The following is an 18,384-nucleotide window of genomic DNA, read 5'->3' on the forward strand; positions in this document are numbered from 1 at the left end:
AGTTGCAATAGTTCAACCAATGACAAACAAGACATAATTCTTCAGCCTGGAACCTGTAGAAGAAAATGAAGGTAAACCTCAAAATTGTTCTCTTGATTAGAAAGTGTTTCATCACATTGCTTGATACCCTGCTTCTCACAATATTAGAATTAACCAACAGTTATTTAAGTTATTGTAAAAACATATACATATGTAATTTTTCGATCATAGCCTCGTGCTCCAAGAAAAGTTCCTTTCTTCTCCTGCGGGTGGCAGTATTGTCTTGTTAAATGGTCCACGGGTCCCGGACCAGTAAAAGGGTCACGCTGTGTGCGTGAGTGTGTAAATTAGATGTGACTGTTTAAGAGGTGTGCTCCGAAGATAGCGGATCAGCAGGTGACATGTTAATCCCCAAAGTTTATGGGTCTTTTGTTCAGATGCTTTTAGCGAGACAGATGTTTCCAGCAAATGGTCGTAAAAGTCGTTAAAGTGTTATCATTCAAGGTTGGGGAGAATCCCCCTCTGCTCTCCAGTGGAATTTCTTAAGTGGATCTAAGAGTGTGATTTCACAATGAGACATCAGGCTATCTGCTACATATCTATCTATCTATCTATCTATCTATCTATCTATCTATCTATCTATCTATCTATCTATCTATCACACACAGAGTAATCTATTTTAAGTGTTTATTTCAGTGTCTCAGAAACGTAGAATAAATAAGACCAATTGGTACTTTTGGCAGAGTGGGCAGTGTGCCAAGTCCTGCTGGAAAATGAATTCCACATTTCCATAAAAGTTGTCAGTAGAGGAAAGCATGACGTTCTGTTAGATTTTCCGGGAAATCTTATCCAAAGTGACTTATCAATAATGATATACATTTAGCAATAGAAGTTTAAAGCAAAGTAAAACATTTTTGACAGGGCCTAAAAAAGCCCAAAGGGAAATAGTGGGATAAAGGAGGAAAGAAAATGAGCCAGTGCCCCAGTACTTTTTTCCATATACTAGTACATCTAAAAAAAAATCGCATTATCTTTGAAAAGTTGCTTTATTTCAGTAATTTAGTTCCAAATGTGAAATTCATATATTATATAGATGTCTATTTTGATGATTGGAACAATTGGTACTTTTGGCAGTGTGCCAAGTCCTGCTGGAAAATAAAATCCACATCTCCATAACAGTTGTGCGCAGAGGGAAGCATGAAGTGCTGTAAGATTTTGAGGGAAAAAACAAAACTGCACTGACTTTAGACTTGATGATAAAACACAGTGGATCAACACCAGCAGATGACATGTCTCTCCAATATATCAAACCATCACTGATTGGTGGAAACTTCACACTAGACCTCAAGCAGCTTGAACAGTGTGTCTCTCCACTCTTCCTCCAGACTCTGCTCCCTTGATTTACTTTTAATGAAATGTAAAATTTACTGATGATCAGTGATGGTTTGGAGAGACATGTCATCTGCTGGTGTTGATCCACTGTGTTTTATTATCAAGTCTAAAGTCAGTGCAGTTTTGTTTTTCCCTCAAAATCTTACAGCACATCACGCTTCCCTCTGCCCACAATTGTTATGGAGATGCAGATTTCATTTTCCAGCAGGACTTGGCACACTGCCAAAAGTACCAATTGTTCCAATCATCAAAATAGACATCTATATAATATATGAATTTCACATTTGGAAGTAAATTACTGAAATAAAGTAACTTTTCAAAGATAATGTATTTTTTTAGATGTACTAGTATATAGAGAAAAGTACTGGGGCACTGGCTCATTTTCTTTGTCCTATCCTTTCCTCCTCTATCCCACTATTTCCTTTTGGCCTCCTTTAGGCCCTGTCAATTTTTTTTTTACTTTGCTTTAAACTTCTATGTCTTTCATTGCTAAATGTACATCATTATTTGTACATCACTTTGGATAAAAGCATTACATTTACATTTACATTTACATTTAAGGTATTTAGCAGTCGGCCTTATTGACAGCGACTTATTGAGTAAACAGTTGTTTACTTTAAAATATCCACAGCTAGTTTGTAGAGACTAGGATTAAGAGATACACCAAGCTTTGATAATGCTTAGAACATTAGGAATTTTTTATTTTTAAAAAAGATTAGTTTAAGAACTATATTGAAAAGATGAGTCTTCAGTCGGCATTGATCGCAAGTGACTACTGTTCTGAGACCCAGTGAAATTTAGTTTCACCACCTGGGTCCTCTAGGACAGCATCTGTTAAATTTAATGTAACATAATGTAATGGAATAAAGTCAATGCCTTGGCTTTTTTTAGAGCTTGGTTTTGTTTTGTTGGCACCAGTGTTAATGTTGTTAAAGAAAACTATGACGAAAAACAAAATTCATGACGAAAACGAGACGCAAAAATGCAAAAACAGGTACATATCAAAGAATGCAAGTCTGGACAACTTAACAAATGAGGTCTAGGCAAAAATCCAAAGTCACAAATAGAGTAGCAAAGGTAATACACGGAAAATCTAACAAGAGCGACAGGAATGCTAGTAATGCTAGGTGGCTAGTCAAAACTTGGCAAGGAATTGAGCAAAGGAGAGGGTATATATAGACAGATTAGCAGGTGAAAACAATCAATTAGTCAGGTGACTAAGACTGAGTGAGTGTCATGTGATGATGAATAGGAGTGTCAGTGACATTCTGGGAAATGGAGTCCGGATCAGCTTGGAAGACAGAGGGAAGCATGACATGACGTAATTTATTGCACTTTTCGTCAACTTATAAAAACTAAGCAAAAATTTCAAAGATGGACGAATGGAGGAAGTATTTGTAATTAATGATATTATTGAGCAGTGATCGGAATACAGCCGCTCCACACAGCGTCCTTATGATCGGGGTTGTGCCAAATTCAGCACCACCTTTTCCCCCTTTCCTGACGTGGGTGCTGAATTCAGCACAACACTGGTCCCCCCCCACTTAATAATCTAAGTCTACTCTTTTAAAACCCAGTAATGTTAGTTTAAATATGTACTGCAGTAGAAGTGTATCATTTCAGAAACTTGACTTTATTTGTTCTACCATAGTTACAGGTAACTTGCTTTAAAACATTTTAATGTTAGCATTATTTAAATGAAACAAAACTTAAAGGCTATTATTTTAATAAACATCTCAAAATAACAACATAAATAGAAAATAGAAAAATAATGAAAAAAATATGTAATACATACTTTTTATATGACTAAAATTCATTAGACTAAATACTAGATTAAATGCTGTTTATTTTTGTTAACTAAAACCAGAGGTGGAAAGTAATAAATTGCATTTAGTCATATTACTGTAATTGAGTAGATTTTATGAGTAATTTGTAATTTTTTAAAGTATTTTTTAAAATAGGTAATTTTCTTTTACTCAAGTACATTTTGACACTAGTAATTTACTTCGCTGCATTGTAAAACTCGTTACGTTACTGAGTAAAAAATTAAATGCTGGGGGAAAAAAACTATTGGTGGGGATGTGCAGGTGCACGGATGCTCGCATGTGGAATAACTTCCACATCAAACCTGCGAAAGCATGAGGAAGTATTTTATCATTAAACAATCTGCTTGAATGTAAAAAAAATAATAATAAATAGCAGTGAAAGCAAATCAATGGGAAGTTAAAAAGTAATAATGAACTGTAAAACTATAAACTATAAAAATACGGTTTATAGTCACCTATATGAACACAACTTTTAACAGTAAAGAAAAAAATGCATCACAGAAACCTTTACTACTTGTTCTTGAAAAAATGTTTTATGGGGTGTTCTGAACAAATACTGCCAAGTACTGTGGAATAATGATTCTTTAAAAACGATTTAATTTATGATTTGTTGAACTTTTTTTACATCAAATAATTAAAAGTAACTATGTAACTTTTACTCAAAGTACATTTTAAATTGAGTACTTTTTTCTTTTACTCAAGTAGATTTTTAGATGTAGTTTTACTTACTTGAGTAGAATTTTAGCAAAGCAAAGGTAATTTTACTTAATTACAGTATTTTAGTACTTTTTCCACCTCTGACTAAAACTAGACTAAGGGTGCTTTCACACCTGAAAGTCCGGACCATGGTTGCTACATTGTATATCTTTGGTGTGCTTATATATTTGTATATATTTGGACCTTTGTGTGATGCTCCTACATCCTTTCGTCATCACTTACGTATCTTTTGACAGGTCTCTGATGCAACACTTCCTCCACCTTTATTTAACCAGTCCCCTGCACAGTCACACCTCTCCGAGAAAATGAGCTGGAAATAATAATGAAATCATGGCAAATATGTGTTAAATGCCAAATATTCCCAAATACTGCCAAATAGCATTATATCCTGGAAGTCCTTTTTTGGTCGTCTTCCTTTTTTTGTTTTTCTTTTTTTAAGGCTCAGAGGAAGCAGCAGCCTCACTGTACACACTGTCTCATAATGCAACCGCATAATCTAAACAGCACAGCTGCCAAGAAATCCCACACACCCCGACCACACGTCTGTCTGCTGCGCTGTCTGCTGCCCGGGGGGAGACTGGGCTCGGCTGGGCTAATGCTAACGCTAAGACTAACGCTAAGCGCTGGTTCAGCTGGGCTGGGTTCAGCTCCTGATTGCTGTTTATTTACCATCAGTCTGAACTGTGTCTGAAGGTGTGTTAGAAATGGCCTGTTTACCCCACATGGGAAGGTTAAGCAAAAAAAAAAAAAAAAAAAAATCTGCTACATGTTTTACCTCATATTAGTTTTACGTATTCATAAATACACATACAGTACACTTCATAATTTGTTTATTACGAAACATCAAACTTTCTATAATTCAATCAAGATGATCTGCTCTATAAAAACACATATCAGTTTTGAGTTTGATGTTTTTAACAGATTAAAATAGCTGTGGAAGTGACTTAATTCTCCCTGTACAACAAAAATGGGCAGTTTTTACACATATTGCAATAACAATTTGTATCTTCTATTTGGCACCTTTACAAGAAAATGACACACAGCTCTGGAAAACAATAAGAGAGCACTTAAAAATGATAATTTTTTATTTTATTTTATCAAACTGAAAACCTCTGGAAAATTATCAAGAGGAAGATGGATGATCACCAGGAGTGTAAAGGCATAAAGTTATCCAAAAGCAGTGTGTAAGACTGGTGGAGGAGAACATGATGCCAAGATGCATGAAAACTGTGATTAAAAACCAGGTTTATTTCACCAGATATTGATTTCTGAACTCTTAAATCTTTGAAAGCTCTGCATCTTTTTTTTTTATTTCAGCCATTTCTCATTTTTTTTGTGAATAAAGGCTCTAAATCACAATATCTTTATTTGGAATTTGGAAGAAATGTTGTTTGTAGTTTATTGAATAAAACAGATATAAAAATAGCAATAGAATAAAACACATATAACTTATGCTACTTGTTTTTTTCTCATATTAGTTTTATGTATTCATAAATACACATGCACTTTTTTTATTTGTTTATTGCGAAACATCAAAGTTTCTATAATTCAATCAGGATGATCTGCCCTATAAAAAACACAGTTTTGAGTTTGCTGTTTTTTAGAAGTCCTATGTCCAAAAATTGGCGACTTGCATAAAGCTGGAAAAGGTTACAAAAGTATCTCTAAAACACTTGATGTTCATGCATCCACAGTAAGACAGACGCTCTACAAATGGAGAAAGTTCAGCTGTACTGTTGCTAATCTCCCTAGGCGTGGTAGAGTCCTGTAAAGACGACTGCAAGAGCACAGCACAGATCAATGATCTGTGAGGTGAGGAAGAATCCTAGAGTGTCAGCCAAAGACTGAATACAGAAATCTCTGGCACATGCCAACATTTGCGTTGCCAAATCTACAAAAAAGAAAACATTAAACAAGAACGGAGTTAATAGGAGGACACCACAGCACTACTGGCTAAATATACTGTGGACAGATGGAACCAAAATTGAGTTGTTTGGAAGGAACACACAATCATTGCCAAAATAGGAATGAACATCTGATGGTTGACTGTTGTCAGGGTTTTAATCAGACAGTGGCGCAACTGTGTTTTTGTTGGAGTAACTGTCTCTACCCTATATAAAGCCTTTCTACTAGAATTTGGAGCATTGCTGTCAGTATGTATTTGCAAAGCAAGTTAGTGAGGTCAGGATGTAACAGAACGTATTTAGGTTAGAAATAATGTCCTCAAACATTGAGACATGATGTGTAATTTGGGAAAATATGTTATTTTTTTATTAAGTGTTATTTATTTTCTCTTTAAATTAGCCTTTGGCAGAAACTGTGGTCTAGAATAACCCATCAAACAGAACCTCCAGCCAGCAGTGCTGTAGTGGTCAGGATCTGACCGCTGATGATGGGCTGGTGGTGGATGAGTAACACAAACCCAGCATGGAAATAGATGAGCTAACTGTAAACCTACGAGGTAGGAGTATCTAATAAAGTGGCCAGTAAGTGTAAATATGGCACAGGGGATGTTGGTATGTAGATGTTTATCAGATGTTTGTGTAGTTTTAGAACTAGGTAACTGCTATTTTAACAGATTATTATAGCTGTGGACGTGACTCAATTCTTCTTGCGCAACAAAAATGGGCCTTTTTGTATTAATTTCTGTGAAATGAATCAACTTTTGTTAAACCTTTCTTTTCTTATAGAGACCTAAGATAATAACCAAATAACAATTTGTATCTTTTATGTGGCACCTTTGCAAGAAAAGGACATACAGCTCCAGAAAAAAATTCAGACCATTTAAAAATGATGAGTTTCTTTACCAAATTGAAAACCTCTGGAATATAATCAAGAGGAAGATGGATCACAAGCCATCAAACCAAAGTGAACTGCTTGAAGTTATCCAAAAGCAGTGTGTAAGACTGGTGGAGGAGAACATGATGCCAAGATGCCTGAAAACTGTGATCAAAAACCAGGGTTATTCCACCAAATATTGATTTCTAAAATTTATGAAAATGAACTTGTTTTCTTTGCATTATTTGAGGTCTGAAAGCTCTGCATTTTCTGCAAATAAATGCTCTAAATGACAATATTTTTGTTTGTAATTTGGGAGAAATGTTGTCTGTAGTTTATAGAATAAAACATCAATGTTCATTTTACTCAAACATAAACCTATAAATAGCAAAATCTGAGAAACTGATTCAGAAACTGAACTAGTCTCTTTTTTTACTTTCAATGTAAGTCAAGGTAAAAAAGTTGTAATTTTCTATAGTAATTTTCTATGCATCACATCATTTTAATACAAAACTTCATAAAAAAAACAAGGTTGGGTATTGCCAAGAGTCTAGCAATAGTATACATGTCACAATCAAAGGAAAATAATTCAGAATACTGCGATTTATTGCATGTTTTTTTTTTTTTTTTTTTACCATTTTGAGGAAAAAAATATTTATTTAATTATTCCAGTTGGGCTATATTCACACAGCAGGAAAAATTGCGCAAATCTGTGTGAGAGGAAACTTTCTTATAAGATAAAAATGTGTTTTATTTTTGATGTAAAGGTTGGGTTTGCGAACTACAGCTCATCCCTGTGTGTGTGTGTGTAACAATCATTGCCAAAACAGGAATGAACATCTGATGGTTGTTGCATGACTGGTTGTCAGGGTTTTAATCAGACAGTGGCGTACCTGTGTTTTCTGTTGCCAAAAGAGAAATACACCAGAAATTTACCTGAACACACCTCATTAAATCGAGGGGTACTACAGTCTGGATTGTATACATAGCTTTTGTGATATATGGCAGTAAGTATAGGAGAGTAAAGACAGTGGAGCTGGTGTAGGAGGGAGAACAGTCTGGAGCTGGATTTGTAGAATTTTTGAGGTTAAGAGCGGAAGGCCACAGATGGTAAAGATAACTATACATGGAGCTGATAGACTGAAGCACTTCCTCCAACAAGAGTTTTTACGGCTGCTGAGTTTCCTGAGCTGAGGGTTACGAATCATATTTTGTAATATTGTAATATGTCAAGCTGCATATGCTGTAATACCTGGTAAATTCCTTAGTGAAAAAAATATTGTATAATTTGTATAATCTATTTTTAAATATAAGGATATATTTACGTTAGAGTACAAATATGCCTCTTGTTCCTGTCTCCTGTCTTAAGTAGCACACTTCTAATATACTTTGTTGGGTATAAAATATATATATTTGAATATACTATATTACAATTTTTAGCGTGTTACAAATTTACTTTAGAATTTTTTCATTAGTAGAAGTAATTTAATTTACTTTCTAAAAAGTATAAATGATACATTGTACTTTAAGTGAACTACAGTAACAGCTGTTTTTAACACACTTTGCTAAAAATGTACAAAAGTATATTTGGAGATAAGTATTTTAGAAATTCTTAGTACAATTCTTAGTACTAAGTAACATTAATTCTTAGTACATTATATACCTGGTGTATAATAGTGATGCAGTTGTAAAACTCATTAAATGTATTATATATGTATTTCACTGTAAGCATGTTTAAAGTTAGAGTTTTATACATAAAGTAGTATGTTTAAATGTTACTTAAGTATATTTAAAGTAACATAGTTCCATTTTAGTACAGTTAAGTACACTTAGCACAATTCAAGTAAGACTTTTGTACTAATTTTAAACAATTAAAGTATAATAAGTACAAAAAAGTTGTTCCATTTTAGCACTCTTTATACAATATACTGTTTAATAATAAAGTGGCTACAAGAACACTTTAGTGCACTATAGCATAATAATGCTTAATATACTTTAATCTCCTTTTTTCACTAGAGTCTGACTTTGGCGTGTTCGTATCTTAACAGCTCTGTGCTTTTGTGCGTCTCAGCAGAGCTGAGATACTGACCTGCTCGTTCACACTGTGAAGATACACCAGCAGCTTTATTGTTGAGTTAATACCGATACTTTAGTTCAGACCTAAATTTAGAAGTCAAAAAGTCTGGACCAAAGAAAGCAGGGGTGAAAGCACCCTAAAGTGAATTCTATTTAATATCTCTGTCAGTCAACAATCGAGAGGGGTACTGACTGCAGCCTGCGGGAAGGCGGAGTTGGACGTCCAGCACGTCCAGTCCCACCCACTTTGTCCACGCCACGCCTTGTCAGTCTCGCAAGCTTGTAGTGTATACACAGTATTTAAGCCGGACGACGCGGCACATTATATTTAAAGTCCGCTAACTGCCCTTTACATTGTTTACTTCTTCTTCTGTAGTTGTTTTATGGCAGTTTGCAATGTTACTGCATTACCGCCATCTACTGGATAATAAAATAATAAAAAAAATAAAATAAAAAAAAATTTAAGTCTTCTTGCAATTTGTGTTTCTTTTATAAATTCTATGACAGCTTAACTGTAGCCTCTGTACCACACAAACTCAATAATTTTTCCAATGTAACTGAGTTCTTCGTTACCCTGTTAAAACGTTCTCTCTCTTTAGAGTAATATCTGCATGTAAGAAGTACATGATTTACGGTTTCTAATTCATTACAATAAGGACACATTCCATTCTCATGTTTTCCTATAATGTGAAGTCCACTATTCAGTTCTGTATGTCCTAACCTTAGCCTGGTGGACCAGGTTTCCTCCTGCCGTGATAGTGACCTGTTTTTCCTCTTTTACCTCTTTTTGTATGTTATAAAAATGCCTGCCTTTCTCCTCCTTATCCCATTTGTCCTGCCAGATTTTTTAACCCCGTCTTTGATTATTGCTTTAAACTCTGATTTCATTGTTTACTTCCGTTCAGAGGCGGAGCTAAGACATGATGCTGACAAAGTGGGCGGGACTGAACGGCATGACGCTAACAATGTCGGCGGGGCTGGACGCACTGGACGCACTGGACGTTCACGTTCAACAATCAGCCAAAAATATTTTATATAGTAATGAATGGTTTTTTTGACTCGCCAATAGTAAAACCCTTTTATTAGGCATTCAAACACAGTTTTTTCCCAAATGTTTAAACGCATTTCTAGAAACTTGGCTCAGTTTCTTAAAACTCTAAACTCAAAAAAAAAAAAAAAGATTAACTGTTTTGTTGAAACTCCACAAATCTCCAGCAAAACTGATTCTTTCCACCAAAACAACAAACACAGCTATTTATATACTTATCTCTCGCAGAGCATCAAATAAACACTGATAAGATACATCCAAAGCATCGTTATCAAAAGTATTTGGTTATGATTTTGACTTCATGAGGCCCCTGTACAAATTCAAATACATACAAGTCCATGAAAATATGTTGAATTTCTGTTCTTTATATTTATTTGGTGTGGTGTAGGACCCCCAAATATAGCATTACAGTACTACATGTATATGCTGCACAAATGTAAGCTGTTTTTACTGTATGTAGTACGTTGGAAAAGTGTAATTTTCACTTATGTAAGTAAAATGAGAAACATGACGAGGAAAATCAGTTCACATACAAAGAGGTAACAGAAATGTATTTATTATTTATGTATTTGTAGGTTCTTATGTATTCTTAGGTGACCAAGCTGTACTAAATGATGCAGTTTGTGTTTAGTGATTAGTGATTTGTAAAGCTGTGATTTAGAATGATATTTGAGTGAGAACCTCTGTGATTGTGTTTAGAGTTCAGCAGTTTGGAGTCACAATGTCAACAAATAAGCTTCATGTTTTTGAATTTGTGTGCATATAGTTCCATATTTTGTGTGAAAACAATGTGGAAAAACTGTAATTATTGAACCATTTCCATCATTACTCCTTCACCCTTGAAACCATCTTTAAGAGTGTTTCCTCAACAATGAAAGGTGAATAGAAGAGTGAAATAAGATTATATACAGAGCAATAGATTATCACAGGTTTAGACTCTTAGCAGGAGGATTTGCTGCCATCTAGAGAAGAGCAGAAGAACTGCTTAAAAATAGAGATGCTGTGAAATTCAACAGCTTTAAGGTCTTTAGGATGATTAGCAGCTTTAGGAGCAACTTTTAACTTAATTTCTCTCCAAGATCACAAAACAATTTAGCACAATTTGTCCAAAATATTACTTTTTTTAGGGTAAGGTGAATAAAAGTCTGACTAAGCTGAATTCTAATTACATGATTATTTAGTTTAATACTAGTTTAAATACTATTTGAACTGTCATGGATGACCCAGGCAGGGGGACGAGGAGACGGACGCAAGTGCAGGTAAGGCGAAATAAATAATGTATTAAATAAATAACAAAGGTGAACAAAAGAAACAAGTAAACAAGCAATAGAGAAATGAACAAGAAACGGAGGTGAGAAAACTAACAAACAAACAGGGAGGTTAATAAACGAGAAACTAAACAGAGCTAAGAACATAAACAAGGAATAAACAAGAAACTAGAATCTAACAAGGATAACCAAGAAATAAACAAAACTAAACAGGGCAGGGATAAATATAAATATAAATAAGGAAAACAACAAGGAGCTAAACTAGAAAAAGGATAAATAAACTATACAAGGGAGGAAACAAGGGAAATAAACAGGGAACTGGAATAAAACAGAGAAGAACATGGAATAAGGAGCAAGGGAAACAAACTAGGAATAAAACACAGAACTAGGGCTAGAGCAACACAGAAACGCAGAGAGACAGACAACAGGAGTTGGTGCAAAGACCGGCGAAAGACAAGTGACGAAGAAAGGCTATATAACACACAAGGGAAGTGGAAACACCTGGGGCTAGGGGGCGGAGCTACAAATAGACACAGGTGGAAAAGTACTGGGACAAAACACAGGGGCACAGGTCACGTGGAACACACACAGGCACGAGGACAGACAGGACCTGACATGGACTACTAATAATAATAGATGAAAACCCAAAAATCAGTGGCAGTTTTTTTGGCAGTGTGAGCAGTGTGCAAAGTCCTGCTGGAAAATGAAATCCACAAGTAAGATTTTGCAGGAAAAAACTGCACTGACTTTAGACTTGACAACAAAACACAGTGGATCAACACCAGCAGATGACATGTCTCTCCAAACCATCACTGATTGTAGAAACTTCACACTAGACCTCGAGCAGTTTGGACTGTGTGTCTCTCCACTCTTCCTCCAGACTCTGATCCCTTAATTTACAAATGAAATGTAAAATTTACTGATGATCAGTGATGGTTTGGAGAGACATGTCATCTGCTGGTGTTGATCCACTGTGTTTTATTATCAAGTCTAAAGTCAGTGCAGTTTTGTTTTCCCACAAAATCTTACAGCACTTCATGCTTCCCTCTGCTACTGACAACTTTTATGGAGATGCGGATTTCATTTTCCAGCAGGACTTGGCACACTGCCCACACTGCCAAAAGTACCGATTGGTCTTATATAATATTCGAATTTTCTGAGACACTGATTTTTTGGTTTTTCTTTAGCTGTAAGCCAAAAGTTTCACATTTTGAACAGAATTACTGAAATGAGATGCACTAATACATACATAAGCACATAAAATATTACTGTTTTAGAGTTTGTCCTATTTGAAGTCTGTTCATCATGCCGTGTGTATCTGAATGAGGCCCTGCACCCCCTCCCTGTGTTGCTGCAGTGTTGTTTGGACAGTGCTGTGGGTCTGTGTGTGTGTGTGTGTGTGTGTGTGATTGTGATGGTAGTGTGGGGGGGGGGAGTGTGTGTAGTGGTAAAGAGAGGAGTTCACATACTGTCATATTAATGAAGCGTCTGCTGAGCAGAGTTATCACACCGTCTTCTTGCTGCGTCTTCTGCAAACCTCAGTAATAAGGTAATCTCTCTTATACGTCTTTTATCTTGAGATATTCTATTTAACCTCATTTTAATACACTTGTAAAAAAAGGCAATAAAAATAATTCTTTGCACAACTTTTGGAGCCGTTATTGATACTTTTACTGTGTTTTAAAAAGTGAATTCCATCGAGTTGTTCTGAATATCTGGAGAGTTTATTAATGGACAAGTTTAAAAAGAAAAAGAAGAAATGGTTAATTAATATATTTTAAATATAAATATATAATAAATTTGGGTTAAAAAATAGAGATCACTTAAAAATGATGAGTTTCTTTGATTTTACAAAATCGAAAACCTCTGGAATATAATCAAGAGAAAGATTGATGATCACAAGCCATCAAACCAAGTTGAACTACTTGGATTTTTGCACCAGGAGTAAAGGTATACAGTTTTCCAAAAGCAGTGTGTAAGACTGGTGGAGGAAAACATGCCAAGATGCATGAAAACTGTGATTAAAAACCAGGGTTATTCCACCAAATATTGATTTCTGAACTCCTAAAACTTTATGAATATGAACTTGTTTTCTTTGCATTATTTGAGGTCTGAAAGCTCTGCATCTTTTTTGTTATTTCAGACATTTCTCATTTTCTGTAAATAATTGCTCTAAATGACAATATTTTTATCTGCAATTTGTGAGAAATGTTGTCTGTTGTTTATAGAATAAAACATCAATGTTAATTTTACCCAAACATAAACCTATATCCATATACTTAAAGTGGTCTCTTCTTACATTCATAACATATTATAATGCATTCATAAGGCATTATAAACATGGTTACAATTTATATTAAAAACGCATAACCCATTATAGCAATGTTTATTATGAATGAAGACTTGATGATGTGATCATAATATATGTTAAATAGTATGAATATCTATCATTAATAATCTAATCAGTTATAGAGTCTTAAAGAGATGCCATTCATAGAAAGTATTACCACATTTTCTTGGGTTAAGAGCTGGCCTTATTGACTTCTAGTATGCATCTAGTATAGTTTTATTTTTTATTTCATTTTAATAAATGCATCATCAATCGTTTTTGTCCATTTTATACAATAAAAACAGGTCCTTTTAGTGCTGTGTTTTGGCAGTGGATCACAGAATGGAACTATTTTAACTCTTTCAGACCCTGCATCCATTATAATAGACATTATTTTTTTATGCTTTGATTAACAGAACACTAATTGAGACTTGTTGTCCATCAGAATAGATCATAAACCAGCCAATGAAACAGTAGCTTAGCCCCGATCACTTTGGACATAAACAAAATCAGCAATTTAGACATTAGAGCATGTCAGCACTACAGAACAAATGAGACAAAGTAATACAAGTTGATCTTTACTCATTCTGATTGTGATTTAGAACACTTCTTATTATTTTCAAAATTTTTTTTAGTCCTGTACAAAATTATAAAGCATTTGTAGTTTTATTTCTATTGTAATATACAAGCAAACTTTGTCCGACAATCTCCTTTTTATAGAATATCATGTGGTGCGACCCTCAAGAAACTACTACTTTGGGACTTTTATGTTGCCACCAGTTTAAAGACAGGAAGTTGCATCATTTACCAGTTTGCCAAGGAACCATGAAGCATGTTTGTAACTCTCTCTTAAATTTAATAAAAAATAACCTTTTTAAAATCTACTAAGATACACTGAGTAAAATCTTAAAAAGTTAAATATTCTGAGAATTATGAGTAAATATTACTTGATTACTTGATTACGTGGGAAAAAAAAAACTTTCCTACAATTTTTTAAGTAAACCCTACTCCACCACATTCTTTTAGTGTAGTTTTTTTTTTTTTTTTTTTTTACTTTTCTCTCTTATTAAATCCAATATCATCAATAGTTAGGGAGCACTGTTAATTAATGTACCCGCATTGTAAAGTGTTACCCAATTTTCCACCAATAATATTTGTAGTGATTTTACATAGAAAACTATTTTTATTTCAGGTTTTAAACAGATTGTCATCGTTCTTCATCTGCTGATGTGCAAAATCTTTATCCCTCAGCCCACAGAGGCTTTGTGAGCAGTTTTCTTGGGTTAAGAGCTGACCCTATCAACTTGTGCACATTTTTACACTTGTGTATTTTTAACGTGTTACCCAATTTTTAATCAGTTTTTAATCAGTAGATTAAAGTATACTAAGCATTATTATGCTATAGTGCACTAAAGTGTTCTTGTAGCCACATTATTATTAATCAGTATATTTTTAAAGAGTGCTAAAATTGAACAACTTTTTTGTACTTATTATACTTTAATTGTATAAAAATAGTACAAAAGTCTTACATAAATTGTGCTAAGTGTTCTTATCTGTACTAAAATGGAACTATTTTAAATAAACTTAAGTAACATTTAAACATTTAAACAACTTCATGTATGTAACCCTATATTTTAAATAAGCTTACAGTGAAACTATAATACATTTAATGAGTATTACAACTGTATCACTATTATAAACAGAGTGTTTTAAACAATGTACTAAGAATTGATGTTAAATATATGTGATCTATTCACAATAGAGTACAAATATGCCTCTTTGTTCCTGTCTTTTGTAAGTAGCACACTTCTAGTATACTTTGTTGGGTATAAAAATATTTTTAATATACTGTACTACAGTTTTTAGTGTGATTTCTTTTTGTTATTTAACACCATATCCTAGAATTAGTTAATTATATTTATATGTTCCTAATTATCATGACAGAGCATTGAAAAACATATTAACTGTTTTAATTAATGTAATACCTAAATATATATTTAAAACATTTTATTAGTAGTAGGAATTTAATTTACTTTCTAAAAAGTTACATGATACTACTGTAACAGTTGTTTTTAACAACAATATGTAACAATATATATATATATATATATATACATTAAAGGCAGAGCTTCTTTTGGCTCCCATACATACTTTGCTAAAAACGTACAAAAGTATATTTGGAAATAAGTATTTTAGAAGTATATTGAATTACTTTAAACTAAAAGTGTTCTTCATAGTGGTCTATTTACTAAAAAAAAAAACACTATATTACTGTACTTTTTAAAAAGTATGATCAAATTTTACTTTTGTAAAATGTATTTTAAGTACATAAATCTGTTATTATTACTTATTAAGTAAAATAAAGTATTTTTTTCTCCAATTTTTACAAAGAAAACTAGTTTTAATTCAGGTTTTAAAAACATTGTCATCGTTCATCATCTGCTGGTATGCAATATCTTCATCCCTCAGCCCACAGAGGCTTTGTGCTCCTAAACTGATCCAATAGTAGCGGCTTTGTCTGTGGGCCAGAGAGGGAAAAAGGCAAGAGAAAGTTTGTGTACGTAGCGCCTCTTTTCCAGTCTGGTAGCTTCTGATGTTTGCTTTGCTCCTCTGGATCTGAATGTGACTTTTGAGAGGGGCACATCCCCCCGGCCCGTTGCCACAACAACCGAGTGGGCCGGTTATACCCGGGGTTATCATGGCGGGCGGGCGGACGGCATGCTGATGAAGACTCTTCACCGTGAGAACGACCCAGAGAGCTGTCAGTCCTCCCCAGCTGGAACATGACTGAGTTTCAGCGCTGAAATGTAGTTTAAATAACGTCAGCTATACCAGGGGTGTCCAAACTTTTTTTGTTGGGGGCCAGAAGGAGAAATATATTTGAAGTCACGGGCCACAGACTGTGTAATAAACAAATAATGAAATATACCACTTTAAATAATACATTTTCCTGATTACTTTCATTTACACACCATTTTACTTGACTTACTATCTTTATCTATCTTTTACAGTGTTGTGTAAACTCTTTGGCCCGTTTTTCTGCACTAGAAACGTGCACTCTCTCTGCTTTTAGACTCTTTGGCCCGTTTTTCTGCACTAGAAACGTGCACTCTCTCTGCTTTTAGACTCTTTGGCCCGTTTTTTTTCGCGAGAAATGCGCACTCTCTCCGCTTTTAGACTCTTTGGCCCGTTTTTTTGCGCTAGAAATGCACACTCTCTCCACTTTTAGACTCTTTGGCCATTTTTTTCCGCTAGGAATGCGCATTTTCACCACTTTTAGACTCTTTGGCCATTTTTTGCGCTAGAAATGCGCACTCTCTCTGCTTTTAGACTCTTCAAAGTCAAAGTCAAAGTGGTTTTTATTGTCATTTCAGCTAAACGAAACAATGTTCCTCCAAGGACCATAAACACAGTGTAGACAGAACAATAGTGCAACAGTACAAAAGTGCAGACAGACAATACAACACCCTACAGACAAAGAATAATAAATAACAAGACAGTGTGCAAATTTTGCAGTGTGCAAAAAGGACCAGGTGAGGTAGTAATTACTCTATTACACAGTGTGCAATAGAGTCCAGTGTAGGGTTGCAACGGTATGAGATTTTCACGGTATGATAACCGTCTCAGAAAATACCGCGGTATCACGGTTATCACGGTATCACAGTTTGTTACATATATTATTAAACTGACCCTTAAAGAAATTACAACAAAGGTTTTTGTTCAATTAACTATTTATTGTAGAAACCTGGAACAACTATATAGATAATGTCTCCTTAAAAAAAATAAACTGTACACCATTAGGTGAAGGAAACCAGGTTTTTCCACTACTCTTAAGGTCATTAAGGGTGTATATAATTTTATATATATATATATATATACACACACACACACACAAACACACGTGTCACACATTACATGTCCTCTAAGAAGTAAAGATCCTGTGTTTAAAATATTCAGTACAATTATTTAAGTTTAAATTATTTAATATCTGATAAACTGAGCCTGGGTCAGTGTCTGATCAACAACTGTTGTAAACGTCCGTTTTACTGCCAAGTTGGTATATAACCAGATAGAGGGGATTTATTTCTGAGTCTGGTTTTAACATATAAAAAACAGGCACGTCAGAATTTGAAAATGAACGCATGTAAATGAATGGCGTCTTTCACATCCAGTCCGGCCAGAACCTTTACACGGACACGTGAATCCGTCGTAGCACGCACTTCACGCCTGTACCTGCGTGCCCAAATTTCAGATAACTCAGCGCTTTTGCGGGCGCTTACCGCAGGGGTTGTGCACGACTACAAAGAGATTTTATTTATGTTCAGATTAAAATTATAAACTAAACACATACTTTGCGCTGCAGAGCGGGGTGGTGTTCTTGGAGATGGGAGAACAGGTTTGACGTATGTCCACCTTTAGCTGTGACTTTACGGCCACATTGATTACAAATCTGATAACCATCCTCGGGTGCGTTCGGCGGGTCTCTGAAATAGTCCCACACTGCTGATTTTAGTTTAGCCTTTTTTTAGGCGGACGGAGATTTGTTTAGTCTGATGCACTTTCTGCTGTTCTCACCGCTGTGTGCTGAGCAGCTGAAGCGGAGCAGAGTTGCGCATGCGCGGGTGAGTTTCTCCGCTGGCTTGCGTTTTACCGGTAATAAGCAAACACACACGGTATGATAACCGTGCATTTTAATACCATGGTATACCGTGAAACCGGTTACCGCTGCAACCCTAGTCCAGTGAGGTAGTAGGGTTTTTAGTGCTTTCCATTTTCTGGGGTAAGTGGGGTAAGAGTGTGTGCATGTACAGAAAAACCATCAGTTCAGTCTCTGCAGTTGAGGAGTCTGATGGCTTGGGGGTAGAAGCTGTTGCAGAATCTGGTCGTGCTGGACCGGATGCTGCGGTACCTTCTTCCCGAAGGCAGGAGGGAGAACAGTTCGTGTGAGGGATGAGTGGGGTCATTCACAAT

The 18,384-nt window shown here is 35.0% G+C and overlaps 1 protein-coding gene across 3 annotated transcripts in view; it reads left to right on the top strand.

The window, feature by feature from the left end:
• The first annotated feature begins 12,552 nt into the window (after nt 1-12,552).
• sparcl1 (SPARC-like 1) overlaps nt 12,553-18,384 on the top strand; it is a 35,452-nt gene continuing 29,620 nt past the window's right edge. For all 3 annotated transcript variants that reach the window (XM_022684930.2, XM_049481392.1, XM_049481391.1), the window contains exon 1: nt 12,553-12,633. The gene's annotated coding sequence lies outside the window, so the exon portion shown is untranslated. The remainder of the gene's footprint in view (nt 12,634-18,384) is intronic.

This window comes from Astyanax mexicanus, chromosome 7, assembly GCF_023375975.1.
Source record: "Astyanax mexicanus isolate ESR-SI-001 chromosome 7, AstMex3_surface, whole genome shotgun sequence".
NCBI classification, from domain to species: Eukaryota; Metazoa; Chordata; class Actinopteri; order Characiformes; family Acestrorhamphidae; genus Astyanax; species Astyanax mexicanus.